The sequence below is a fragment of the Eurosta solidaginis genome, chromosome 2, assembly GCF_040869045.1.
Source record: "Eurosta solidaginis isolate ZX-2024a chromosome 2, ASM4086904v1, whole genome shotgun sequence".
NCBI classification, from domain to species: Eukaryota; Metazoa; Arthropoda; class Insecta; order Diptera; family Tephritidae; genus Eurosta; species Eurosta solidaginis.
Window position 1 is genome coordinate 117,094,457 of NC_090320.1, and position 22,313 is coordinate 117,116,769.

General features: G+C 38.2%; 1 protein-coding gene and 1 pseudogene across 2 annotated transcripts in view; one reads left to right on the plus strand and one right to left on the minus strand.

Moving 5' to 3' along the window:
* gus (gustavus) overlaps nt 1-22,313 on the plus strand; it is a 336,617-nt gene that overhangs the window by 80,860 nt on the left and 233,444 nt on the right. The window lies entirely within an intron of this gene.
* LOC137242955 (U6 spliceosomal RNA) lies at nt 12,396-12,496 on the minus strand (annotated as a pseudogene).

Here is a 22,313-nt window from a genome sequence, read left to right on the forward strand (position 1 = left end):
AAATGTTTTGCTAAGCTAGAATGCAGAATAAAGGTTCCACAAGATTTTACTTCATTATTGCGGGAAGATATTATTAAATATTACGAATCAGGTGCAAGTCTCCGGAAAAAATATTAAACGGCACGCTTCCTTAAACGCATTAGATAATTTAGATAATTTACTTACTTTCCAAGATAAGCAATACGTATTCACTAAAGAACCAAACGCAAGTATTTCTAGAAATTCAAATATGGCTACCGTAGAGCAAAAAAAAAAAAATCATTTGTAACAATGTGTGCGTCTATAATTCGTGAAAATTATTCCGTGGACCCACTGGCTCTCGAATCGTTTATCGATAAAATAGATCTTGTTGAAAGTTTAGCTGAGGAAAACTTAATACCCACCCTAATATCATTTTTGAAATCTAAACTGGAAGGAAACGCTCGAGGAGCCCTTCCTACGAGTATTTCATCTACCAGCGATATAAAACTTTCCCTACGAGCACGAATAAAGCGTGACAACTCAAAGTTTGTTGCAGGCAAAATCACAGCCCTACATGTAAGCAACAATAATTATTCGGATTTTTGTAAACGTGTAGAAGAACTATCAGAGGCTCTTGAACGTTCTTTAATCATTGAAGGCATAAGACAAACAAAAGCTCACGAGATGGCAGTCGAGCAAACTGTCAACGTTTGCCGACTAAATGCCAAATCAAGCTTAGTTAAATCAATCCGTGCCTCAAACCATTTTAAAGACCCGAAAGATGTTGTAGCAAAATTAATCGTCGAACAGAACAATGAAGTACAAAAAAGACAGGTATTGCCGTTTCGAGCTCGTACCAGACAAACTCAAAGATTTCCTAACGACAGAAGCAATAACAACTATAACAATAATTCAAGACATACCAACAAAAATAGACAAACCAATGTCCGTAGTTTAAACGCGGAAGCCCCTCAGGAGCGAACACTGAGGGAGCAAACCGAGTAAATGCGGTCAACAAACAAGGCGAAGTGTCCATATATTGCTTAAACTTAAACTACACAAATGGTGCAAATTTCTTGTTCACACACAAGCAGTCATCTCCTTAATTAAACTTTCCGCCTTAAATAAAGATACGCCCATGGACACCGATAATATAATAAACATAACAGGTGTCACATCAGGTACAGTGTTGACTTGGAAAAATAGCAACAAATTTAACAACATCCAATTACTTTTTTAAACGTACATTACATGTTCCAGACAATTTTATCATCCCATCTGATGCCATTCTTGCAAAGATTTTCTCAAGGTATACAGATGCAACATAAATTACGCAAATGATCGTCTTTCGTTTTGGTTAAATAACCAAACATTTGAGATTCCAATTTTACATAGTACAAACGTTGATACATGTATCATACCACCTAGTTGTGACGTGTACCGTGCTATTCATAGAATTGCAGGAAATTTGCGACGGCGTTTTCACGGCAAGGTGTATTGCCAACAGTAGCAATCCTATATTAAAAATTATTAATACCACAGATAAAGTGAAGCTAGTGAACAATTGTCACGTTCAGTCAGAAATGTTAAGCAACTACAATGTTTATTCTATTAATAAAACAACCGCAGATGCAAAACGCATAAGCGTACTTACAAATATACTGACGCAGCAAATACCTAGCACTGGAAAAGAAAAATTATTAAACCTATGCCTTCAATACGCGGATATATTCGCATTAAAGGATGACGTAATGACAATAAATAATTTTTATGAGCAAAAACTTAGATTAAAGGATGCCACGCCAGTTTGTATGAAGAATTACCGATTACCCTATTCGCAGCGAGAGGAAATTGATAATCAAGTAAAAAATATTTTAAAAAATAGTCTTATAGAAGAAATTAATTCAAACTACAACAGTCCTCTGATTTTAGTTCCAAAAAAAGCAGTGAAGGTCAAAAAGCTTACAGAATGTGGGTTGATTTCCGTGCTATTAATAAAAATCTTATAGCTGATAAATTTCTTTTGCCCCGCGTTGATGATATCTTTGATAATCTAGGCAGAGCAAAATTGTTTTCCACGTTGGACCTTTTCTCAGGATTTCATCAAATTCCACTATATGTTGACTCGCGCGATATCACGTCATTTAGTACTGATCGAGGTGCTTTTAGATGGAAGGTTTTGCCATTTGGATTAAGTGTTGCCCCAATTCATTTTCACGAATAATGTCCATAGCGTTTTCGGGAATTTCTCCGAATGAAGAATTTTTTAAAATTGACGATATTATTGTCATTGGATCTAGCGAAGAACATCACTTAAAAAATCTTAAGAAAGTTTTTGATACCTGCCGAACATGTAACCTTAAACTAAATCCACAAAAATGTAACTTCCTTCGATACGAGGTAACATTCCTAGGTCACAAATGCTCTTCAACCGGAATTTCACCGGATAATTAAAAAATTGACAAAATTCAAAGCTACCCTATACCGACAGATAAGGGTTCTTGTAGGCGATTTGTTGCTTTCGCGAATTACTATCGCAGGTTTATACCCAAACTTTGCTTTACTACCAGCACCATTAAATGCACTAAGTCAAAAAAACGCGTAATTTTTCTGGAGTGATGAATGCAAACATTCATTTGAACGTTCAAAAATGGCCTTGATTTCACCAAAAATTTTGCAGTACCCGACTTCACAAAAAAATTCATTGTAACAATCGATGCATCAAAAACAGGTTGCGGCGCAGTACTAAGCCAGCTCCATGACGGCAACGATTTACCAGTGCATTTCGCTTCTAAATCCTTTAGCAAGTCTGAGCAAAACAAGCCTATTATAGAGCTAGAACTATTAGCGATTTACTTCGCTATTAAGCAATTTCGACCATACATATATGGAACGCATTTCACGGTTAGGTCAGACCATAGACCACTGGTCTATCTTTTTAACATGAAAGATCCAACATCAAAACTTGCCAGAATCAGGCTAGAACTCGCGGAGTACGATTTCACAATCGAATATATCAAAGGAAAAACCAACATAGCAGCTGATGCACTTTCGCGAATTTCATTTTCTGATTTAAAACAAGAATCTAAACACATTCTGGCAATGAAAACTCGGTCAATGACAAAAAAATTCCAACCAAATACAACCAATGAAAGTCACACTTTAACAGAGAAAGTTATGGTGTATGACAAATTCGAATTCGAATTTTCCAAAAAAATACCGAAAATAAGATCACAAATATGTTATGATAAAAATAAAACAAATTTTAATGTTCTTATATTTGCGCATATTAAATCCAAACGCATTTTTTTAACTAGTGTTGCTACTGTTAACGAAACTCTGAATTTAGATGATTTGCTTTCGAGGTTGCAAAAGGCAGCCGACAGTCAGCACTTTAAGAAAATATAATGGCCAAAAGATGACATAATTTTTAAACATATTTCCATATCCGAGCTAAAAGCCAAAGGAAATGACATGCTAAAAACATTAGAAATAATATTAACTGACCCGGTGGAAACAGTGACTGATAACGACAAAAAAATACAGTTGATGACCATTTACCACCCTGACCCGTTATAAAAGATTAAAATTAAGTAATTGGTTTTGTGAGTTTTTAACATCAATGAGCGAATGCTTCTTTATTCAAATATTGTCAGCTTATTTATACTAAATTATTCTACACATATTCTTACATACATATTTACTTTAAGCATACATACTTACATACATATTTACCTTAAGCATACATACTTACATACTACATACAACTCGACACAAAATATGTACCTGCACATCTGTTTTGAGCTGTGACTTCTGTGGGAAATGCAACCGGAATGCAAATTTGGTTTGGTCGTGCGTTGTACACACTAGAGGTTTACGCCGATCGCTTTATCGGCGGCGGCGGCGTGGGCTCTATTATATACCGGCAGCGTAGGTGGCGCGCCGGCGTACGCCGGTGTTCTTACTTTAATAAGCTTGATTTTTCTATTAAAAAAATAATATTTAGGAAAGGTTTTGTTTGTATGTATTTAAGGAAATCAACGTGTTGGCCGTTTCGGAAAGATCCGAGGTTTTTGCCTCAAGATATCGCAGACCGTTCAGACATTTTCAGGGGTGGCTCCTTGCGGAGGGATTGTCCTTCATTCACTTACTCCAGAGAAGCTTCGAACCTAACCTCGGTCTTTGGAATTGGTACTGCTGCGTCTGCTGAAAAGAAATAGAGATACATAAAATAGCCACACTTTTGTCTGCATATCTCGTACAAAGCGTAGTTTCACCTACGGTTAACTCCTAATAATCGTCGCGAACACTATTTCTTTAAATCATTTGTGGCTCCTTGGCGGTCACTCACAAAGGCGACTTACGGTTGCTATTAATGGTCTTTTAATATTCATGACTCTCGTAGCACAGGGCGCCTACAGTGTTTTCGGCTGTTTTTAAGAGCTACAATTCCCGATGTGCGAACAGTAGCAATCCCTACATACAGTCGCTACCACGCCTCCTGACCCTCACACCATATGCCAGTACAGAAGCTATAGATTGCGACTTCGAACTCATACCTTCGTCGAATCCACTTTCCGAGAAGCTCTAGGTGTAGCCCCGAAGACTTTCTAACGGATGCTTTTGTCGCGCTATGCTGCCGAGCTGCACCAGAGAAACGCCATGAAACGTTAGGGAGTGACTATTCGGCCAAGGATGCCGCCTTCGAAATCATAAGCAATCTAAGTGGAAGTCATTGCGTAATGGGTGAAAATCGTATAATCCTCGGCGCATCTGCATGATTAAAATTTTATAAGGACCCTGGATAAAATTTTTAAAATGTAGACCAAAGTTTGCAGACGTTTGTGTCTACAACATTGATTTCAATAGTCATCGTTAAATCAAAACGATATTTTAGAATGAAAGTCGCCCGATTTTAAGTTGAAAACGTTTACTGCTGTTTTCCGGCCTTATGATATAACAGCTCATTATGGATGACCGCGTAGCTTCAGTTTTCAGACTAGTTCGAATGCCCACTACGTTAGGATAGTAGCACTCATTAGTTCGACTGTCTTCGGAAAGCTTTTGCTTCACCACTTTGAGTGTTCTTGCGAAGGAAAAAGCCTCACCTGGTAAATATATGTGCCTACGTATTCACATTTGTAAAAGGATCCGTAACGTGTAGTTGATATTTAAACTTGGTTGATAGGCTATAATCAATGTAATTCACTCCGAGGGACTAGTTTTGGATAGGACCGCCAACTTTAGCAAATGACAAACCGGGAGACTTGGGTGTTGAAGGATGAAGTGTGAAAATCAAAATTAAAATTTCAGACGCTATTGTATAATTTCGTAAATAAACAACAGATGTTTGAATGTAAGCCCAAACGATTTTTCAAACCCTTCCCATACATACATATATCCTCAACTTAAGTATGAGGTAAGAATCATTTCAATGGACTGTTTATGCCCCTAGAACCTGCTAAAGGATTTTGCATCACTGATTTCGATTATTCTTTCAGCCAATCGCAATATAATATTTTCAAAAAAAATCGGCACCTTTTTTGGGTCTTTTGGTTTTTTTACAAATTGAGGACAATTTGAAAACAATTTGAAACGCCTTGGGTAATTTTATTTGAATTCATTGTTCATTATTAATTTTTTGAAAAAAAAAAATATGCAAAGTGAGCATATAAATTTATTATATAACTTTTCTTTTAGTGTTTTGTTTTAATAACTTGGTGAATTGGGTGATGGAAAGTCCGTGTTAAGCAAACATCGAAAACGCCTGTTTTTTTAAATAACTTTTGAACATTTAGAACGATTTAGTTTCTTTAACTGGCAGTTATGCGCATCCGTTGATACCACTTTCGACCATATCCGACCAATTTTCGACATGAACAATAAATGGCATAAACAGTCTTAAACGAGTAGAAAATATAGTAACGCGCCGGACGCCGCCGCGCCGATATTGTTGACATTCGGCGGCGGCGTGCGAAAAACGACCCTAATCGGCGGTGGCGGCGGCGTTTATCGGCGGCGTATATCTCTAGTACACACACCTGTATTAAATCGTGTGAATGGTTATGTCAGCAACAATTAGCAGATGCCTTTTTTGTGTTGATGAAAATTTAGACTCTTTTTGTTACAGGGTAGCATATTAACTGATTTACTTTTTTGGCATTAAAATTGTTTACACTACATCTCCCTTTTTTTTCAGAATGCTTATGCATTTGGAGAATGCATGAGCATTCTATTTTTATTTAGTTAAGTATAAATTAATTCTATATTGTGTATTTTATATTTGTAGGTTGAAAATTTACTTATTCTATTAATTTAAGTATATTTTTGTGTATTATTATTTTCTTATTATTTATGATATTGCTATTTTCTATGTTACTGGGAAATTTTTGCTTATCCTCATTTCCTATTCTAGATGGGATTAAAGTGTCATTATTTCTACTATCGATATTTTCTACTTTATAGGGTATTAGAGTAAAATTATTGTTTTTATCGATTTTCTCTACCTTATAGGGCCCTTTATATCTACTATCTAACTTATGACCTACTTAATTTTTTACTAACACTACATCTCCTATAGTTATTTCCTTATAGTGAATATTTTTATCATAACTAATCTTTTGTTTTTCTTTAGCCTCTTTTACTAATTTAAAGGCTCTATCCTGTGCCATTTGTAACCTGTATTTAATTTCTTTATCGTAAGCCTCATAATTGTATAATGGGCTTAGCGTATTTTCTTGTTAAAATTCGTAAGTGTGGGGTTTTTTGACAAAGATCAATTCGAATGGGCAATAGTTATGGACTGTAGATGTGGCAGTATTGTAACAATATGCAAAATATTTAAGATACTCATCCCAGTCATCATTGTTAATGGATATGTATGAACGCACATATTCATTGAAAATTCTATGGCTACGTTCAACAGTGCCTAAAGTTTGGTGGTGATACGGCGTAGATGTTTTGTGCTCAATATTGAGAAGCTTACATAGTTCTTCAAACAAGCTATTTTTATATTCAGATCCCATATCCGTTATTATTGTTTTCATACTTCCATAAATTAAAATGAAATTTTCGAATATGGCTCTGGCTACCGTTTTTGCATGTTTGCTCTGTATAGAAATTGCAACTAAGTATTTAGTCAAATCACATATCAAAGTGACAGCGTATTCGTTTCCATTTAATGATCTTGGTAAAGGTCCAATTGTATCTATTTGTACTGTTTCGAACGCCTTCGGTGGTGTTTCCGTCAAAATCATTGGTTCTTTTAAATTTTTATAAATTTTATTTTTATTACCTCCGGAGTTAATGCAATAGTTAAATTTTTGAGAACTTTGGTACCTATTTCCTTAAATGTGTCAAGTCGAGTATAATTAAACAATTTTTCTCCTAAGGACAACTGTATTTTCTTAATTCCCAAATTGCCGGCTTTTTTCCATAAGCCTTATAAACAATTGGCCTAAGTCAATCTTCGCCTCAACAATTTGATTATCTATATTTATTTCACTACAAATTTTCTTCCCTTTTTTGAAATATAATTTCGGAGGATCGAAAACGAGCTGGACTAGTCTTTTTACTTCACATTTATTAAGCGCTTCGTATACTATACGGTTCTCTTTGTGACTTTTCTTCTTTTCATTTCTATTACTATTATTACTGGAATTCTTTTTAGATTGCGATCTTGTCGTGACTCATTATTTTACGTGCCTGTACTGACATTTCTTTCAAATCATTGATATCTATTCGTGACAGAGCGTCTGCCACGTAATGTTCTTTCCCGGCTATGTACTCCACCCCAAAGTCATACTCTTCCAAATCTAACCTAATTCTAGTTAATTTAGATGAAGGGTTTTTTATTGAGAATAAATACGTTAAAGGTCGATGATCCGTTTTCACTGTGAATTTTCTGCCATAAACATATGGCCTAAAATATATAATTGCCCCATGTATGGCCGCCAATTCTTTTTCGATCGTGGCTTTATCTATTTCGCCTTTTGTAAATGATCTTGAGGCATAGGCAATGGTGTAGCATTAAGCGTATATGCCCACCAATGAAATACATTTTGCGGCATTACGCACCATGAACTCCTATGCAATACATTTTTAACAGCTCAATCATATTACAATATTATACAAATTATTGACCTAACACAGCGGTTACCTAACATCAATGGAATGCCGAATATGAAACTCTTGTCTGTTCACAAATAATAAATTCTGCTTATTATCAATTTTACTTTCTCACCAAAATATTTACATACAACCAATCAAGAGAATTAACCAGACAGAATATCGATTTGCTGACGAATGCATACATATTTACATATATGCATAGCATGCATACAAATCTGCATGCATGCAGACTATGCATACAAATCTACATGCATGCAGACTATGCATAGCGTGCATACAAATCTACATGTATGCAGACTATGCATACAAATCTACAGGTAAGCATACCATGCTTACAAATCTACATGTATGCATACCGTGTATACAAATTTACATGCATGATTAGTGTTAATACAAATGTACATATTTTTAGTATTAAGGTAATTATGAATGTGTAGGTTAAGAATGTATCTATAAAAGAGAAAGAATTTGTTTAATAAATTAATTGATGTTCAGACATTCAAACCACAAACATTTCGTTTTATAAATTTAAATATTTCAGTGGGTAATTGTTTTCCTTCATATTCTTGGCTTAGCACAGCACCGCAAGCATAACCACTTGCGTCGGTTGTAATAAAGAACTCTATATCAAAATTGGGATATTGTAGGATATTTGGAGTAATTAATGCATTTTTAGGTAGTTAAAAATTTCTCGCAGTCGTCTGTCCAATTGAAAATTACATTTTTCTTACTAAGTCTTGTTAGAATCCTTTCGTATTCCGCGAAATTTGGTACGAATCTTCTATAATAATTACAAAATGTGACAAATCTTTTTTCTTCATGGGCATTTTTAGGAGTTGGGTAATTTTGAACGATTTAAATTTATTTGGGTCTGGTAAAATTCCAGTACTTGTGCATTTATGTCCAAGATAAGTAACTTCTTGGCTGAAAAATAGACAGCTGTCCGGATGTAATTTTAAATGGTGTTTTCTGCATGTGGAGAATACATCCCGTAAATTTTTAATCATATGTTTTCCGGAGCATTCTAATACGACTAAATCGTCCATGTATAAGAATGCTTGTGATGGTTTCAGACCTGCGAATTCCAATGTCATCATCCTCTGGAATGAGTTTGGAGCTACTTTGAGGCCATAAGGTAATCTTTTGAAACGATAAGTACCGTTATCTGCTATAAAGGATGTGATATCTCTTGACTCTGGGCTGAGTTCTATTTGGTGAAATCCTGACATTAAATCTAGGCATGAGAAATATTTCGCTCTTCCCAATTGATCCAGAATATCATCTATTCTAGGCAAAGGGACTTTATCAGGTGTTAATTTTTTATTTATTTGTCTGAAGTCAAGAACTAATCTCCACCTTTTTTCTTCTTTGCTCGGAAGGGATTTTTTAGGTACCAATAAAATAGTGGTGTTGTACTCTGAGGTTGATGGTTCAACAATATCATCTTGAATTAGTTTATTTACTTGTTTATTTATTTCATTCTTATATGCTTGGGGTAATCTATAATTTTTAATATACACAGGAGTGTTATCTTTCAGATGCAACTTTTGTTTGTAAAAATTGTTGGTCGTGATTGGTTCTGTTTCTAATGAGAATATATCAACGAATTCTGAGCATAATGTGTTGAGTGATGTACTAGCGAATGGTGGGAAATTTGTATTCAATCTTGCTAAGTTTTCTTTATTATTAGCTTTACAGTGAGGTGTATTTTCAATTATTACATAATCCTCTAAACTTTCTGTTTTTATGTCATAATCTTGAATGATTGCATGTTTATCTGTTGTATTTATTACTCGTATTAAAGCTTGATTTGAGTTTACTATCGTGTTGGCTACAAAAGTGCCATCAGTCAATTCTTGATGAGGTACTAATAGTTCCTTATTGTGACTATTAATATGAACCTGTCTAATTACTTCGGCTCTTGCAGGTATTGTAATGCTATTGATTGTTGGGTTATTTGTCATTTGTATAACTATATCTTCTAGGTAATCGTATGGTCGTAGTATTAGGCTGTCCCCATTTTTATTATAATCTAAAATGCAATTATATTTTTAATGAAGTCGAGTCCCAAAATTCCATCACTTGGGATAGGGAAATCATTTTCTACTATGTGAAATTTGTGTCGTATTAAAAGACTATCATCTGTTAGATCTGCTTTTACTGTTCCAAGTGTACTTGTTATGCCCCGGCCAATACCTTTTTAATCTGTGATCTGTGAGTTATTTATCGTGACATTAATGTTAATTTGTCCCTTCTTTATTATTGAGATATCCGCTCCTTTATCTATCAGGAACGTTGAAGTTGACTTATTTAGAGTAGTATTGGAAGATATGGAGCTGTTTAGATGCAAGTTGAATGTACATACTTTATTACCGTTGGAGTTTACTGTTGGAGTGGAGTTTGCTGGTTTTCCTTTTGGTTTATATTACGGAGATTGCTCGTGTTACTCTGCTTAGATGATCTTGACTGACCTCCAAAATTGCGTCTGGGGAAATTATTATTTTGTCTATTACTATTATTATTATTATAGCTGTTAGAATTACTATAATATCTTCGGTTTTGGTTAACTCGATAATTATTATTTTGGTAGCTTCTTCGGAAGTTACCTCGGAAATTACCTTGTGAGCGCGTCAGGCGTAACACTGTATTTGAGTTTCCCGTGACTTCAGTACAGCTATTCGTAAATTTTGAAATAGCCTCGTTCATAGATGTGAACGTTCCTGCTTGCATTATCAATTTAACTCTTTCGTTAGCCGAGATCTTACATATAGCCTTTTCAGCTGACTGTGTGGCATATTCGGTTGCCAAATCAGGTGCAAGACCGTCAGATATGTAAGCACCCTCCAACGATTTTGTTAATTTTTCGATTTCGGCAGTATACTGGTTAGCTGTTTTACTGCGCTGTTGGACGTTTAGGAGTTTTGCCGTTGAATTTTCAGTCCTCAAAAAGTTTCTAGCTGTTCCCTTGAGCTTAGTTTTTATCATGGAGACTGCTATGGTCTCGTGAGTATCCTTAATTTGTTCTAGGATATCTAGTGCGTCTAAGAAGCTATGTAAGTTCTCATGTTTACCATCAAACTCAGGTAGAATTGACGAAGCCGTTTTTAAGAATTCTACTGTGGTTTGTGCCATTTTGTCTTTTCTTGTTTGGGAGTTTGGTGTCTCTATTAAAATTTCCTTTTGTTCCTGTTTATCTTCTTCTTTTTGCTCTACTTCTGGTTCCTCTTCTAAATCGGAGGCTGCCTCCAGCAGGAATGTGCTAAAGTATATTTCTATTTCCTTCTTGAAACTCGTTGGTACTATGAATTCTATATCATGTCTTGCCAGTGGGGACACCAATTTGTCTCTAATGCTGGCAAAAATTTGATATGCTTGGTCTTTTCGATTGCCGTCTAGTTTACTGTTTAACTGTTGGATTGTTTTTCCTATTCTGTTAAATGCTTCAACTATTATTTTAAGATGCTTTACTACTGTTTCTGCCTTTACTTTTGTATTTTTTATTAATACATTGTAAGATTTTCTCCTATCGTTTTTTGTTCTATGAGTAGTTTAACGATATCTTCCCATTTGCCCATTGGGGATGGCAGTTAAAATTTAGTTAAACCTTATCTAAACCGCGGGTGGCATATCGTTTTTTATTATGGGTTGAGTAGAGTTTCAGAAACAAACTGATGCAACTAACTACGCAGATGATTAGAAGCATGATCTTAATAGTATATAGTGCCTCAGTTTGGTCTACTACTTGGACTGAGTTTACAACTTTCGCCGTTGGTTTCTCTATTTTTGATTCTTGGCATCCCATCGTAAAAAAAATATGAAGAAACATTTTTTTTTTATTTTTCTTTTTTTTTTTATTAAACATTTTTTTTTCAATATTTTAATCTGTTCTTCCCATAAATTTGACTTCCCACCTGCTGCTGTTGCGTGTGGGTCTCTAACATTCCATATTGTTTGTTCCCCAGGCATCTCAATAAGTTTCCAACGACTTTTCAACCAAATTAGAGTTTTTTCCTCATATACAATTTTAATTTAATTTTTAAGGTCCTCAAGTGGGCCTTTTACATAAGTTTTAATTTTCCTTGGTCTTTCCATAATTTTAAAATCATCTTTCTATAATTTTATTTTATATATTTTTTTTTTCAAATGTTTATACTGGCCTTGGTTTTTAATGTTAATTATATAAAATATAATTTTTGCTTGTCAATAGGCAGCCGTTAGGTTGCCCGAATATTTTCCTGCTTAAAAATAATTTTTAAATTGTCAAAATTAAGCTAATATACGTATCATACTTATAATTATTAGCTGCTAGTCCTGAAGGCTTCACGATTTCGGTGTCATCCTTGCGCAGGGGCCATGCTGATCTTCTCTGTATCGTTCCAATGTGTGTTTTGTTGAGGTCTTCCAATTGCCGCAATTTTTACTGTTACTGCCCGAGTTTAATTATCATTTCTTTTTTTTTTTTTCTTTTACAAGGCTTAGGTTGTAATCAGCCAGTAAAATCCTTACCAATGAATTAGCCAGAATAATCAGCCAGTATTTTTTAATCGATTTTGTAGGGTGTACTACATGTAATACGCTCGGCACATACATAAGGAAAAACTAGTAATTTTTGGTTATAAAAGAAAAATCGTTTTTATTCTTCTGAGTACTTATTATTTCATTTAAAGTTAAAAACTGAAAACTGTTGCGTCCCTCCCACAAATTGACATCCTCCCAGCAGCCCCTTGCAGCGGGACTGCTCGATGTTCTCTTGCTCCGGGAAGGTATCGAATCCAATCCGGGTCCGTCTCCTGACCCTGGTCCTGAGAAATGGTTTTGCTGCGTCTGCCGGAAAAAAATCTTTTTAGGACGGTCATACTCTTGTCAGTGTGTCTCGTATAAGGGATGGTTGCATCGGACAGGTGATTCTGGGCTAGATCCCAAAACCAGACGTCCACGTAACTTCTATAAATCTTTTGTGGCTCTTTGCTGTTTACACCCAAGGCCGCCCCGTAGTCTACGCCTTAGTGCCCTCCACTACCTTTCAGCACCCTGCCCCCGTCTTCTCTCCCCTCTTTTCCCGCAGCAATCGTGTATGTCAGGGAAACAGACTCTTAGTCCCTACCTCCTTTTGCCAGCACAGAATATATGTTTGCGGCATCCGCCCAATGCAGCTTCTGCCTTGGACGGTGCCACTTTCCTAGATGTTCTGGTCTCCGCGACGGCAACCCCCCGATGGCTTTCATAGCGCCATATTGTCAGGCCGCAAACACAAATACACCGGGTACCCGAATGCTTGCCCAAGGAGTCCAGTCCCAGGGCCACAACAGCAGTTGCGTCCTAGCCTTTCACAACCAAGGCGTAGTCACCAGTCACTTACTCCCAGAGTAACGACGTCTCCCCCGTTGAACTTCAGAATTCTGCAGTTAAACTGTAATAGATTAACTGGGAAGATCACGGAGATAGTCGATTTCATGAAGCGGCACAGCATCCGCATTTCTGCGATTCAAGAGACTTAACTCTCATCAATAATAAGCTAGGTGTTTCTATTTCATTTTTTGATAAATTTTCGTTTTTTTCGAAAAGAGGAGAAACGACAAAATCCCAAGTCACTACTGGGAATTTTAATGGATTGCATGCTTATTTTCAAAATGTATCCGGTATGCGAACGAAATCAGTAAATGTTCGCGCTGTTAGCTCGCATCTTGATAATGATGTATTTTGTTGAGAACTGGCTTAATTCAAATTTTTTTGATGACGAATTTTTTGATGCCAACCTATATAATGTTTATCGTAAGGATAGAGATATGACAAAAACGGGTTTAGCAAGAGGTGGTGGTGTCCTCATCGCGGTTCTAGGGAAATACCAAGCTTATTTGATATCACTTGAGAATGATGATTCTCTAATTGACCAACTGTGTGTTTCTGTAAAGAGTACATCAACGCATGGATCATAATTTTTTGCGTTTTCATATATTGCGCCAAATAGTGGACATTTTCTCTATCGTCTACATGGTGACAATATTACATCTATAGTCGTAAATAAGTTAAGTGATAATCAAATATGTATCTTGGGTGACTTTAATCTAAGTAATGTTAGTTGGTCTGGTAGCTTTTCGAGATCAGGTCTTACACCATTGAACGTTAACTCTGGTCATGAATCTTATTTCATTGATAGTTTTTTTAAGTCTGAATTTGATACAAGTCAATAGTTTTGTAAACAAGTTGGATAAAACTCTAGATCTAATTTTTATTAGTGATAATTTGATATTCAATATAGCTGAATGCCTTTCTCCTATATCATCTTGCGATAAGCACCATGTGCCTTTGATCGTTACTTTTAAATTTTATGAATTCCCGTCATGGGTTCCTGAAGAAAAAGTATCTTTTAATTTCGCAGCTTGCGATTATGACAAAATCGACGCTTCTTTAATGGATTACGACTGGGATATTCTATCATCCTGCCCTGATGCTTCTAGTTGCTATCATACTTTTAAAACTCTAATGTCCGACTTTAAAAAATATTCCGGCTGTAAAGAAAAGGCCTTACAAACTTCCGTGGTATAACATTAACTTGAAAAAGTTAAAGAACCTAAGAAATAAATTCAACAATCTTTCGCCTAGCTTGAACTATAACTGCAAATCTACTTTCAGTTTTGGTTCTCTTAGCCTCTCTTCTAAAGATGTTATTACTGGCATTAATAAACTTAAACCATCTGCGAAAACGGACTCTGATGGACTTTCAGTTCTACTATTCAAGAATTGTCCTGCTTTAGTTGTGCCTTTAAAACCAATTTTCAGTTTGTCATTGTCAACTGGAGTTTTCGTTGATGATTGGAAATTTACTTCTATTTGTCCTATTCCGGCCACCGTGGTGTGATGGCAGCGTGCTCCGCCTACCACACAGTATGCCCTGGGTTCACACCGCGGGCAAAGCAACATCAAAATTTTAGAAATAAGGCTTTTCAATTAGAAGAAAATTGGTCTAAGCGGGGTCGCCCCACGGCAGTGTTTGGCAAGCGCTCCGGGTGTATTTCTGCCATGAAAAGCTCTCAGTGAAAACTCATCTGCCTTGCAGATGCCGTTCGGAGTCGGCATAAAACATATAGGTCCCGTCCGGCCGATTTGTAGGGAAAATCAATTGGAGCACGACGCAAATTGGAAGAGAAGCTCGGCCTTAGATCTCTTCGGAGGTTATCGCGCCTTACATTTATTTATTTATTTAGTCCTATTCTTAAAGGAGGCTGTAAGAACGATGTCTGTAATTATAGACCCATTTCAAAGCTTGCTACGGTTTCGAAGCTTTTTGAAACTATCGTTAAAGATAAAATGTACTTTGTATGTAAGAGTATGATTTCGCCAAACCAGCATGACTTTGTTTCAAATCGATCTACGGTTTCGAATCTTGCAGTATTCAGTGAGTATTGTATTGCATCTTTCTCTTCGGGACTTCAAGTGGACTGCGTTTACACTGATTTCTCAAAAGCTTTCGATAAAGTTTCACATTCCTTATTGATCTATAAGCTTTCTCGTTTAGGATTTCATTCGGTTTTTTTGAAATGGATCCAGTCTTATTTATGTAACAGAAATTGTGTTGTAACAGTTGAGGGCGCTTCTTCTGAACCATTCTTCACCTGTTCTGGGGTTCCTCAAGTAAGTATACTAGGCCCATTACTGTTTGTTTTGTTTACAAACACTCAAATTTATTAAACTGAACGAATAAAGAAAAGGGAAAAATATAACTTACCAATTTAAAAAGTTATTCGTTCAGTTCGTTCAATTAGTGTACAGCCCTGACAGCGGAATGATGATTGCATCAAGCCTGATCAACTTGATGCAGCCTTCTTTCCTTTGGAAGGATGGTGTAGTGCCACCGCATGTAAATTAGTATAACATGAACCTACTTATAGCTATAGTCTGTTAACGCCTTTATAACATAAGTATCATATATTTATATTCTACCGCTAATTCTCGCTTCCCAAGGCAGTCGGTTCTATGTCCTGGAGCGACTCGAGATTTTTCCCGACCAAGGACTGTCATTTTAGTGTAACCCTATTTAATTTGTTGCGTCCCTCCTACAAATTGTCATCCTCCCAGCAGCTCCTTGCAGCGGGACTGCTCCATATTCTCTTGCTCCGGGAAGGTATCGAACCCAATCCTGGTCCGTCTCCTGACCCCAGTCCTGAGAAATGGCTTTGCTGGATCTGCCGGAAAAGAATCTTTTTAGGACGGTCATACTCTTGTCAGTGTGTCGTGTAAGGGATGGTTGCATCGGACAGGTTGTTCTGTGCTAGATCCCAAAACCAGACGTCCACGGAACTTCTATAAATCTTTTGTGGCTCCTTGCTGTTCACGCCCTAGGACGTCCCGTAGTCTGCGCCTTAGCGTTGGATATCATGCGGTTGGTAAATGAACATAAACGTACCAAATGGGAGGAGCATCTAAAGTACTGCAACCCCTCTGCGGGTGATGGTAAATTGTGGTCAAGCGTCAAATCCTTGTCTATTCCAACTAAACACAATGATAAAGTATCTATAGCGCTCGGTGATAAAACTTTATAGGGTCCGAAGAAATTTGCGCGCGGGTTTTGCCGACAATTTATAATGCATTCTTCTGAATACAAAGCCAGACGTCGTGCTAACAGACGAGCTCATAAACATAAACACGACGTCCAACCCATTACCATAACATAAGTATCATATATTTATATTCTACCGCTAATTCTCGCTTCCCAAGGCAGTCGGTTCTATGTCCTGAAGCGACTCGAGATTTTTCCCGACCAAGGACTGTCATTTCAGTGTAACCCCATTTACTTTGTTGTGTCGCTCCCACAAATTGTCATCCTCCCAGCAGCTCCTTGCAGCGGGACTGCTCCATATTCTCTTGCTCCGGGAAGGTATCGAACCCAATCCTGGTCCGTCTCCTGACCCCAGTCCTGAGAAATGGTTTGCTGGATCTGCCGAATAAGAATCTTTTTAGGACGGTCATACTCTTGGCAGTGTGTCGTGTAAGGGATGGTTGCATCGGACAGGTTGTTCTGTGCCGTATCCCAAAACCAGACGTCCACGGAACTTCTATAAATCTTTTGTGGCTCCTTGCTGTTCACGCCCTAGGACGTCTCGTAGTCTGCGCCTTAGCGTTGGATATCATGCGGTTGGTAAATGAACATAAACGTACCAAATGGGAGGAGCATCTAAAGTACTGCAACCCCTCTGCGGGTGATGGTAAATTGTGGTCAAGCGTTAAATCCTTGTCTATTCCAACTAAAGACAATGATAAAGTATCTATAGCGCTCGGTGATAAAACTTTATCGGGTCCGAAGAAATTTGCGCGCGGGTTTTGCCGACAATTTATAATGCATTCTTTTGAATACAAAGCCAGACGTCGTGCTAACAGACGAGCTCATAAACATAAACACGACGTCCAACCCATTACCATCATCCCCACGGAGGTTGAAGCAGCCATCCGTAAGGCCAATCCCTCCAAGTCGATAGGCCCCGACGGAATAGCCATGCCAATGCCTAAACACTTTGGCGATGAGGGAATAAAATACCTCACACAGGTTTTTAACCTGTCTCTGGAATCCTTCATTATTCCCGAAAAATGGAAAATGGCAAGGATAATCCCGGTACTAAAGCCTGGCAAAGCTGCTAATGGAGGCTAGTGAAGCAATTTGCACAATTTTTTTTAATACCGTTCTTTTAACATAAAATATTACAGAAATTAAGATAAATTAAAAAAAAATATTTTTTAATCGATTTTGTAGGGTGTACTACATGTAATACGCTCGGCACATACATAAGGAAAAACTAGTTGTTGTTGTTGTAGCGATAAGGTTGATGATCCTTTGCCGGATACAGATCCGGTACGCTCCGGTACCACAGCACCATTAAGGTGCTAGCCCGACCATCTCGGGAACGATTTATGTGGCCACATTAAACCTTCAGGCCATCCCCTCCCTCCCCACCCCCAAGTTCCATGAGGAGCTTGGGGTCGCCAGAGCCTCGTCTGTTAGTGAAACAGGATTCGCCGCGGATAGGTGAGGTTGACAATTAGGTTTGGAGAAGCTATATATTGCGCTGGCAACCTGAAGGGTTGCGCTACACACTCCTTGAATCTGGTCTTTTAGTCGCCTCTTACGACAGGCATACCTACCGCGGGTATATTCTTACCCCCTTACCCGCTGGGGGAAGGAAAAACTAGTAATTTTTGGTTATAAAAGAAAAATCGTTTTTATTCTTCTAGAGTACTTATTATTTCATTTAAAGTTAAAAACTGAAAACTGTTGCGTCCCTCCCACAAATTGTCATCCTCCCAGCAGCCCCTTGCAGCGGGACTGCTCCATGTTCTCTTGTTCCGGGAAGGTATCGAATCCAATCCAGGTCCGTCTCCTGACCCTGGTCCTGAGAAATGGTTTTGCTGCGTCTGCCGGAAAAACTCTTTTTAGGACGGTCATACTCTTGTCAGTGTGTCTCGTGTAAGGGATGGTTGCATTGGACAGGTGGTTCTGGGCTAGATCCCAAAACCAGTCGCCAACGTAACTTCTATAAATCTTTTGTGGCTATTTGCTGTTTACACCCAAGGCCGCGCCGTAGTCTACGCCTTAGTGCCCTCCACTACCTTCCAGCACCCTGCCCCCGTCTTCTCTCCCCTCTTTACCCGAAGCAATCGTGTAGGTCAGGGAAACAGACTCTTAGTCCCTACCTCCTTTTGCCAGCACAGAATATATGTTTGCGGCATCCGCCCAATGCAGCTCCTGCCTTGGACGGTGCCACTTTTCTAGATGTTCTCGTCTCCGCGACGGCAACCCCCCTATGGCTTTCATAGCGCCATATTGCAAGGCCGCAAACACAAATACACCGGGTACCCCAATGCTTGCCCAAGGAGTCCAGTCCCAGGGCCACAACAGCAGTTGCGTCCTAGCCTCTCACAACCAAGGCGTAGTCACCCGTCACTTACTCCCAGAGTGACGACGTCTCCCCCGTTGAACTTCAGAATTTTGCAGTTAAACTGTAATATATTAACTGGGAAGATCACGGAGATAGTCGATTTCATGAAGCGGCACAACATCCGCATTTCTGCGGTTCAAGAGACTAAACTCACATCAATAATAAGCTAGGTGTTTCTATTTCATTTTTTGATAAAGTAACTACTGGGAATTTTAATGGATTGAATGCTTATTTTCAAAATGTATCCGGTATGCGAACGAAATCAGTAAATGTTCGCGCTGTTAGCTCCGCGCCGGCGACCGTGGTGTGATGGTAGCGTTCTCCGCCTACCACACCGTATGCCCTTGGTTCACACCGCGGGCAAAGCAACATCAAAATTTTAGAAATAAGGTTTTTCAATTAGAAGAAAATTTTTCTAGGCGGGGTCGCCTCGGCAGTGTTTGGCAAGCGCTCCGAGTGTATTTCTGCCATGAAAAGCTCACAGTGAAAACTCATCTGCCTTGCAGATGCCGTTCGGAGTCGGCTTAAAACATGTACGTCCCGTCCGGCCGATTTGTAGGGAAAATCAGGATAGGAGCACGACGCAAATTGGAAGAGAAGCTCGGCCTTAGATCTCTTCGGAGGTTATCGCGCCTTACATTTATTTATTTATTTAGTCCTATTCTTAAAGGAGGCTGTAAGAACGATTTCTGTAATTATAGACCCATTTCAAAGATTTCTACTATTTCGAAACTTTTTGAAACTATCGTTAAGGATAAAATGAACTTTGTATGTAAGAGTCTGATTTCGCCAAACCAGCATGACTTTGTTTCAAACCGATCTACGGTTTCGAATCTTGCAGTATTCACTGAGTATTGTATTGCATCTTTCTCTTCGGGACTTCAAGTGGACTGCGTTTACACTGATTTCTCAAAAGCTTTCGATAAAGTTTCACATTCCTTATTGATCTATAAGCTTTCTCGTTTAGGATTTCATTCGGTTTTTTTGCAATGGATCCATTCTTATTTATGTAACAGAAATTGTGTGGTAACATTTGAGGGCGCTTCTTCTGAACCATTCTTCACATGTTCTGGGGTTCCTCAAGGAAGTATACTAGGGCCATTACTGTTTGTTTTGTTTATTAATGATATAAGCAGCTGCTTCAATTTTGCTGAGTTCTTACTCTATGCCGATGATTTAAAGGTATTTTCGAAAATTGCAAAACCGGATGATGCTGTTAAGCTTCAGAAAGACATTGATAGCTTAGAAGTATGGTGCTTTAATTCTCGGCTTTCTTTAAATATCAAAAAGTGTTTTAAAGTCACTTATGCGAAAACTCGTAATATCTTGCTGACATCTTATTACATTTCCCATTCACTATTACAAAGTTTGGATGAAATTAAAGATCTTGGTGTAATTTTTTCTAGTAACTTCTCTTTCAATAGACATATTAGTCACATTATTTCGAAAGCTTATTCGGTATTTGGATTTGTTAGGCGCAATAGTTAAAATTTGTGTGACCCTTATACTCTCAACTTGTTTTACACGGCGTTTGTTCGTTCTAAATTGGAATACGCTGCTTTTATATGGAGGCCAAGTAACAAAAACTAGTTTAACAGGATTGAACGGGTCCAAAAAGTTTTTCTCAAATATGCTTTACACTCTTTGAATTTTGATGAACCAATTCCATCTTATGAATCTCGCCTGCTTTTGATAAATTTAAAAACTTTGGAAGCCAGACGAACGGTTCTCTCGCTTTCTTTTGTTCATAATATTATCAGTGGCGACATTGACTGCTCTTTTCTTTTGGAGAGAATTAATTTTAACATACCTCAGCGTGATCTTCGTAGCTTTCTACCTTTTTATGGCGTTAATTGTAGAACTGATTATTCGCGTAATGCTCCCTTGTACGAGCCCTGATTGAATTTAATTTAATCTCGAGTTCTATCCAATTTGATTTTTCATTTTCGAAAAGTGGTTTTTCTAAGATTCTAAATACTATATTCTAGGTTTTTAGTCTTAGTTTTTATTTTTCATTGTTAATTGTTACAGACTAAGAATCTTTTGTTCATAGACTAACTAAATAAATAAATAAATAAATAAAAGATCTCCTCTGCAGACTTGTTCTGGGTATAATGTCCGCAGAAAAGATCGCGAGAGCGGAAATGGAGGTGGCCTCTTTTGTTTCGTACACTACTCTGTGCAATATCATATATTTGATCCCGACATCGGCCACAGGGACAGTGTCTTAGAACGTCAAAGCTTATCTGCCCGGTCAGGCGATGCAAGCCTAGAAATCATCAACATCTACATCCCTCCTGGCACCTGTTGCCCCAGTGGATACCTCCCTAATATCAGCGCCATACTCAGTGGAAATAATCGCATTATATTAGGCGATTTCAATGCCCATCACGATATATGGCATTCAAACTTGCGGGCAGACAGTAGGGGTGAGATGTTGGCGGATCAAATAGAAGAAACGACGTTCTGCACAATAAACGGAGACGCCCCCACACATATGGTAGGAAGCTGTCACAGTTCGCCGGATATTTCAATCGTGAGCGCAGAACTCGTAAACTGCGCAACTGGCAGCCGATGGTAACATTGGCATCCGACCACCTGCCTATACTTATTTCGTTCGAGCGTACCGCCGACTTCATCGTCACAGAAAAACGCACTTTCATAAACTTTAAAAAAGGAAAGTGGGACGAATACAAACCCTTCACAGACAACCGCTTTGCTGCCCTCCCATTCCCGACTAATGCTCGCCAAGGGGAGCGTGCTTTCCGCAAGGTCATTGAATCCGCCTCGGCTCGCTTCATTCCCGCCGGTAGAATTCCCGAAATTCGGCCTCACTCTAAATATTAATTCAGCGCGTCTCCAATTACCATCACCGCCAAAGAGGTTGCGGACGCCATCGGTCATGCTAAACAATCCAAAGCAGTGGGCCCAGACGGAATAGCCATGCCGATGCTTAAAAGCCTAGGAAAAGAGCTTTCAAATATTTAGCACATGACACCATGCTAACATAGGAGAGTCATACTGCAAGACGCTTGAAGCCATTTGCTCCCCTACTTCAAAGGAAATTTGCTGCTAGGCTGTCATCAGCATGGCTTTAGAAAACTCCATAGCACCACCACCGGGCTAAATGCCATTAGCACCCAGATAAATTGCGGTTTAAATCAAAACCCCCACCATAGAACAGTACGCGTTGCGCTAGACCTATCAAAAGCTTTTGATACGGTCAACCATGGCACGTTACTGCAAGACCTGGAAGGGTCTACCCTTTCCCCATGTCTTAAAAGGAGGACCGCA